This window comes from Propithecus coquereli, unplaced genomic scaffold (genome assembly GCF_000956105.1).
Source record: "Propithecus coquereli isolate 6110/MARCELLA unplaced genomic scaffold, Pcoq_1.0 Scaffold525, whole genome shotgun sequence".
NCBI lineage: Eukaryota > Metazoa > Chordata > Mammalia > Primates > Indriidae > Propithecus > Propithecus coquereli.
The window spans coordinates 563,307-571,304 of record NW_012151119.1 but is presented as its reverse complement, the minus strand read 5'-3'; the positions used below and the strand labels follow the sequence as shown (position 1 = coordinate 571,304).

Genomic DNA, 7,998 nt, shown 5'->3' with positions numbered 1-7,998 from the left:
GGGCTGCAGTGCAGTGGCGTCATCACAGCTCACTGCAGCCTCAAACTCCTGGGCTCCAGTGATCCTCCTGCCTCAGCCTCCCGAGTAGCTGGGACTACAGGCATGCGCCACCATGCCCAGCTAGTTTTTCTATTTTTTTTTTGTAGAGATGGGTCTCATTCTTGCTCAGGCTGGGTTTGCACTTTGAAATGAATTTTTGAAAATTCAGCCATCACCTGAAGTTGGTCCTTTCTGATCACCTTAGCATCAAGGTCTTTTCTTGAGAAGCAGCCGTGCTAGTGAGCAGAGTTCCGGAGGTTGCCATCTTGTGGTCTGGGGGGATCAGGCCCCAGTGTAGCTGCTGCCGCTGTGGCTTTGAGCAGAAGCATCTGGCAGATGCGTCCCTCACCCTCGATCCCAAAGAGGAATCCATGGTCCCCCGGTGGGGGAGCTCCTTGCCACCCACCCCACTCCGGATCAGGCTGACTTTGTTCCTTAATTTTGCTGTGATAGGAAGCAGAAGCTTCCTCTGTCTCGGCCTGCCCGGCATGGCTGTTTCTAACAGGGCGAAGCCAGGACATGTCCAGGACTCCCCTCTCTTTAACCTGTACGGTCATGGCCCTGCAATGTGGCCATTCACATGCAAGGACTTTGGTGACAAACAGACTTCGAATCCTGCCGCTTATGAGCAGGTCACCTCCTTTCTCTGAGTCTCAATGTCCTTGTCTGTGAAATGAGGGTGATGATTCTTACCTCTGAGTGCTGGGTTAAGAATCACAGGAGCTAATGTGTGTAAACTGCTTAACACAATCCTTGTTTGCAGAGGGGCTCAGGTTGCTGGTGGGGAGGTGGCAGCTGCTTCTCTAGGACGTTTGGTTGGGCTGATGCAGGCACGAGGCCTTCAGCAAGGGGAACAGAAAAATCTGCTCGCTTATATCGATGACATAGTTTAGGGTCATAAACTGAGAATGGCCTTAGCTCAGCTCAGGAAGCCAATTGTATGCCTGGTTTTTGCTATGAAATAATAGCACAATATTATTCTAAAACCTGCATAATTATTTATGGTTATAATCATATTCAATTTCACATTGGGCCATAAATTTTTATACCTTAGTAGTAAATATTGGTTGTCCAATAACCCAGTAAGATTCTAGAAAGATGTTGCGTTTGGCAGTGAACTCTTATTTTAAAGGGAGACAGGCTGGGTGTGGTGGCTCGTGCCTGTAATCCTAGCACTCTGGGAGGCCGAGGTTGAGGGCAGGAGTCCCAGACCAGCCTGAGTAACAGCAAAATCTCGTCTCTACAAAAAATACAAAAATGAGCCAGGCATGGTGGCACGTGCCTGGAGTCCCCAGCTACTCGGGAGGCTGAGGCAGGAGGATGGCTTGAGCTTAGGAGTTGGAGGTTGCAGTGAGCTATGATCACACCACTGCACTCTACCCAGGTGACAGAGAGACACCCTGTCTCAAAAAAGAGATAGTATTGCATAGCGAAGGGGCCACACTTAGCCAAGCAGAACTGGTTTCGATACTGATTCCGCAACTTATTAGCCAAGAGACCTTGGACGATTACTTAACATCTCTGGGCCCCAATCTCCCCATCTGTAAAGTAGAGATGACAATAACCACGCGAGGTTGTTCTAAGCATTAAATGACATTACTGCATGTTCAGGACTGGCTGTTGTAGGAGCACAGACGTCCCCCTCTCATGGTTTCCCTTACTCCAGAACAGGGTTCTCAACTCACAGAAGCTCTGTCCCCCAGGGGACATTTGCCAATGTGTGGAGGCATTTTGGGTCGTCACTACTGGAAGTGGTGACTGCTAAACATCCCCCAATGCACAGGACGGTCCCCTCAACCAAGAATGATCTGCCCCCACGTGTCTGGAGTGCAGAGGCTGGGAGACCCTGCCCTGGAATTGTGGTGGGCACCTCCCTGACCATGATGATTTGAGCACTTTTGTTGCACGGGGGGTTTCTTCTACCTTGGGCAGTCTTTCATACGGAAAGGCTTACAAAGTCACAGAACACAAATCGTGACAAGCTGTAGCCTTCACGAACCCTCTTTATTGAAGAGAATCCCAGGGAGCCGTGCAGGCTGCCTCCAGGAAACACACGTAGCCTCTGTGCACACCTGGCCCATTCCTTGCTGTGCACGCAGCTGTCCTTTTTGTGCGTGGGCAACTCGGCTTTCCTGTGCCCTGGCGATATATTTACAAGCATTTTGAAAGCAGTATAGACTGGTCTTTTCCAGCACATTCTATGTGCCAGGCAGTGTCCCTGGCACCTTCACATACATAATCTCTCTTAATCCTCTTAAACCCAAGAAAGGAGTGTCCACCCCCACGTTGCAGATGACAAAATTGAACCTCAAAGAGACTCTATCCATGACAAAGAGTCAGGTCTGGGATTCGAACCCAGGTCAACCCCACCTCCAAGACTTGATCTTTTCTGTGGTGGTGGGGTGCTACCCCAGTGTGTTCCTGACTGTTGAAATACGTGGACCCTCTTTATATAAAAAAAAGCATTCTCACACCTGGCCGTGTGCCTTACAGGGGCTTAGTCCGCTCACTCTTTTCTCTAGATGCACCATTGCAAAGCTGTCCCTGTGGAAGGTGTGCTCCGATGTGCCACTGGTGTTCTACATCCATGTCTATGGTTTTCTCATGGGACCACCATGGTAGAAGTGACACCACCAAGCACCAAATGGACACACTGGCGCTATTTTCTCTCGATGGTGCTCTGTCTAAAAGAGCTGCCTACTGTGGCTCTGTCCATCAGCACTTCCTGCCGTGGTGGTGAGGCTGTCCGTGTGTCCTGCACAGGTGCCCATGGCCACACGGGGTCACAGAACATTTGTAATATGGCTAGTGTTGGGAAGGAGCTGAAGTTTAAATTGCATTGATTAGTTTAATAGACTTTATCATTATAACATAATAAAATAATAAATTTTATTTAGTTTAAATTCACGTAGCCCCATATGGCCAGTAGCTACTGTAGTGGATAGCATAGCTCTAGAATGTCAGTTCTAGAATCACCTGTGGAGCTTTTAAACCTCCTAACGCGGTGGCCACACCACAGACCAATTAAGTCAGATTGTCTCATTGTACCCTAGGTGACTCAGGAAATGCTTATATTCTTAACAGATTATTAAGATTAAATCATAAAAATTCAATTCTTTTAGAGAATTTATGGGACTTCAGTTTGAGAAACTGGCAATATAGCATGCTGCCTGTGGGTGTTCCCAGATTTTTTTTTTTCCAACGTTCCCCTTTCAGCCGGGAATTTAGCAACCGCCCCTCCCCAACCGCCTGGGCCCTCTGGGCCCCCCCTGGGGCCGGCAACAAGGAAAGGCCAAAGCCGGGGGCCGTTCCCCCCCCAGGAGAGCAAACGGTCGTGAGTCGCAGCAGCGAGAAGTCTGCCAACGTCTTAGATTGCCTTTTGACGTTGAAGACGGACGTTCCTATCATGACCAAGGAGCAGAAGCAGGACTTGAACCCCCTGACCATAAAGATCAAGTGTGCTTCCTGCCTCCCGTCACAGCCCGTGTCCATGCAGGAGCTAGAGGTGAGGATGGTGAGCCGGACGGGCTGGGGTCAGAGTCCCTCCTCTTCCCACCCACCCTGTGCCATCTGAGACCCTCCCACGGCGCCATGTGAGAATCGTGATTAGCGTCTGCATGTTGCCATTTAGGGTCCCACAGAGACGCTGAAAGAGATTAGGTTCCTGGGAGTCTGAGGTCTCTTACTGCACCCCGGGTGCTCTTCACGTGCAGGTTGCTACCCTCCCTGTAGGAACCCGGGCTTCCCTGTTGCAGCAGCAGGGCGCGGCTTGGTGCTCCCTCATTGGTGAACCAGACAGGTTCCGCACTGCTGTTCATCCTGGGAGTTCCTTCTTCCCTCTCCTGGTTGGATCCCCATCTCCTGGATTCTGTGTTTTCCTCTTCCTTCATTTGCTCTCTGGTTTTGTTGGAGCATATCCTCCAGTAACTTCTTGAGAAAAGGTCAATGGGAAATTTGTTTTGAGATATTTAATTTCTTCCTTCTTCCCTCTTGTGGTTGGAACCCTGTCTCCTGTGTTTTCCTCTGCCTTCGTTTAGTCCCTGGTTTTGTTGGAGCATATCTCCCAGTAGCTTATTCAGAAAAGGTCAATGGGAGATTTGCTTTGAGATATTTAATTTCTTCTAAGTATTTTATGTTTTTATGCTATTGTAATTGGTGGTTTAAAAATTGTATTTTGAAACTGTTCATGGCTAGTAAGTAGAAATGCAATAGATTTTACCTTGATGATACTCTTTTCTTAAACCTATCAAATACACTTCTTTCATATGTCTGATCTTTCTCATACCTCAGGCCTTGGTGCATCTGATTTTACTAGTAGTAGCTTTTTCCTTAGGTGTTTTATGATTTTTACTGTGATCTCATGTTCAATGGAACTTTCTTCGTGGGAATTCTTTGAGGCCTAGATTGAAAGTGGATTTCTCCAGAGATATTTTGTAGTCTTTCCCAGGTCCCTGGGAGACCACCAATCCGGGATTATATTAAAATAAATTCTCAGCTCCAGTGTAAAATTAGTAGTACACTTGGAGTATGAATTCAGACCAGAGTTGTGTAAGCTAAACCTGTATTTATAAAATTTAGCACCATAGTTACAACATGCAAATTTCCCTATTTTCTGCCTCAGCAAAGCTTGGCTGTCCCTCTCCGTCTGGTTCTCCTGCCCTCTTCTGCCCCCTATTCCCCTGGGGCTCTCTTCTCCCCCTGGCTGCTGCTCTCAACATGGATACTTATTGCTATGTTAAAGGGGGACTTGGGCCAACCCTCCAGATGTACGTCTGGGAAATAGGACTCCCTGTTCTAAAAACCACTTCTCTCCACCTTTTCTGTGCCCAGCCTTGGGATAGGAACTAGAAACCCAGGAGCAAAAAAAGACACATGGCCCGTCTTCATGGCACTCATAGTTCGGAAGGAAAAAACTTAACAACTGATACTTAGTGAGCACTCATTTTATGCCAGCACCATCTTGGTGCCTTCTTGTACATGATGTCCTGCAGTCCTGGTAACGACCTTGCACGAGAGGCTCTCTGGTGGATAGTTCACAGTGGAGGAAACTTGGGCTCCAGGGGGTGCAGGTGGTGAGCGTGGCACTGGGGTTGGAGTTCCCGGTGGTGGGAGCCTCCCTTCACCGGAGGCAGAGTGACCGCCATCGCAGCTGGGTGACCTGCTGTGGCCTGGTCTCTCCTAGAGGCTATGCCTGCCCGTGTACTGCAAGTACCAGTTCCATAGGACTCCAGTGCACAGGACTGAGGGGGAACCCCATGCACCGCAGATTCATTTCAAAGACATCAACGTCATCTTCTGGGGGCAATGCACCCCGGCGACCTGAAGGAGTACCTGGAGGGCCCCCCCATGCTGGTAGAAGTTCATGACTGCAATGGCAAGTCAGAGGGGTATTCTCGGAAGCCCACGCTGTTTAGGGAGGACCCCCTGGATTCGTACCTCAACTTCCAAAGCCTCATCTCTCCCAAGACACAGAGAACAACCACTTTGGATCCCAGAAAAAGATATGGGACGCTTACAAGGTAGCCCGGGTCAGTTTTGCTGACCTCCTCTTCGGCCACAAGTACTTGAACCAGGTCGTCCCCATCCACGGCTGCGAGCTCAAGCCCACACACTGCAGCCGGGATGGCAGGAGCAGGAAGGTTGCGGGGTTTCGGGTCCCCACAGATGGCGTCCAGCACGGCCCAGTGCCCACAGGCAACTACATAGAGGCTCACTCCCTGTTCAAGCTGAGTGGACATCACGGTGCCACAGAGGGCCACTGCCACCGATTTACACCCCGGGGGCACCCAGTTTGGCTGCATCATCTTTGTATTCGACTTCAAGAAGCTCATCCTCCTACAACAACCTGCTGCAGGACATCACCATGACCAACGCCAAGGCCCTGGATCTGGACTCCTACCCCGCCAAGAACGTCCAGCAGATCCTGTCAGCCTTCAAGATGCGGCTGAAGATCCAGGAGCGGCCGCACCTGGACATGCTCACTGGCTTCCTCCTCCTGGAGGGCAAGATCCACCTCTTCGTCCTGGAAGGCTTGGCTGACCAAGGCCTGCAGCAGCTGCGGGAGAGCCACCAAAGCCGGTAGGTGGTTTGCTTCGCATTTCAAGTAAAAGTGATGACATTTTTGGAGTGAGCTTTCAAAGAAGAGCCCCAGGTTCAGTGTCCTTGCCTGGGAGAGGGAAAGGTTGATTCTGTTCCTCTCGGGGTTTATTGTAAGGTATTTGCCGGGGCTCAGTAATTGGACTTGAACAGGAAGAATCAACTGTCTTTGGTTGAAGTGAGGAATTTAGGGATATACAGAATACACTGTGGTTCAGGAAAACGGGTCCTGCCTTCAGACGTCTGAGCCGAGCGCTACCTTGGGTAACTGGGATTTCAGCTCAGCCCAAGGAAGATTATTTTGAACGTGGAGGCACTGCCTAGGCTGTTGCCTTTCCCTGAATGTTTTCAGGGACACCTGGATGGCCACACAGTGGGGACATTGTAGGGGCAGTTAGAGTGTCCAGTTCTGGGCTGAAGCACAGTCCTTTCATTCTTTGGTTTTGGTGACGTGATAATTTCTTTTCACAATCCGCAAGTATTCTAGCTTAGGTAAACAGTATCTCCCTCCTTTAGTCTGGAGGCCGCATCTGTCCTCAGGGGTCAGATGCCCCAGGACCCACATGCTGACGGCTGGGAGTCCAGAGGTTGAGTCTGTCCACCCAGAAGGGGACCGCAGCTCTCTGGAAACTTGTCTTGATGTGCTGACAGTCAAGGGGCACCAGGAGACGCTGGCCTTATGCCCAGAACTGAAAATGTGATCACACAAAAACGTGTACACAGATGTTCATAACAGCGTTACGTATACCTGTCAAAAACTAGTGACTCTAAAAAAAAAAAAACCTAAACATCTGTATCCCCATAATATGCTGAAATAAAAAAACAAACAAACAAAAAACTAGCAACTCAAATGTCCATCCGCTGATTAACAAAAGGTGGTATATCCATCCACCACAGCCATGGAAAGGAATGAAGTACTGATACACATACCTGACCATGGATGAACCTGAGGAACATTATGTTAAGTAAAAGAGCCGGTCACAAAAAGCCACATATCGTTTAGGATTCTATTTATATGAAAAATCCAGGACAGGCAAATCCACAGAGAGAGAAGTAGATCAGTGGTTGCCCAGGACAACCACTCAGGAAGGGCAAGAGAGAAGTGGGGAGTCATTGCTGATGGGGACAGAGTTTCTGTTAGAGGTGATGAAAATGTTCTAGAAATAGATAGTGTTTTTAGTTGCACAACATTGCGAATACACCAAAACTACCCGATCGTGCGCTTTAAAAGGTTGAGTTTTATGTATAAGTAAAGATAAGCAAAGACTTTGGCCTTGCCCAACAAAGCTCTGGGCTTTGCCCTTGGCTTCTGGGAGGTGATCTGTGTCACACCCGACAGCAGTGTCTTTGTTCAGAGTGAGGACTGGCCACACCTGATGGTCGGAAGATAAAGGCTGGTGGTGCCAGAAAGACCAACAACGTGATTTAGGGTGGGGGCTTTGGGTCATGTAGAATCAGTTGATCTGGAGACTGAGTTCAACCATGTAGGCAATCAACCACCCACCCACTCACGCCTGCGTCATGGAGCCCCAGTAAAAGCTCTGAACACCAAGGCTAAGGGGAGCTTCCTGGTGGCCAATACTCTTGCATGTTGTCACCCACCAATGCCATGAGGGCAGCACATCCTGACTCCGTGTATGAAGCTCTGTGTTTGGAACCGTCCTAGACTCTGCCCTGTGCGTTTCTTCCCTGGCTGGTTTTAATCCATATTCTTTCCCTGTAGTAAAGCGTAACTGTGAGTACAACAGCTTTCGGTGAACTCCGTGAGCCCTTCTAGTGTGATGTCAAACCTGAGGGTTTTCTTGGGAACCTCCTGAACCTCTTCAGTTGGTGTGAGAAGTCAGGGCAGTCCTGGGGACTGTG

The 7,998-nt window shown here is 49.3% G+C and overlaps 1 pseudogene; it reads left to right on the top strand.

Moving 5' to 3' along the window:
- LOC105820418 overlaps positions 1 to 7,998 on the top strand; it is a 17,258-nt pseudogene that overhangs the window by 1,459 nt on the left and 7,801 nt on the right.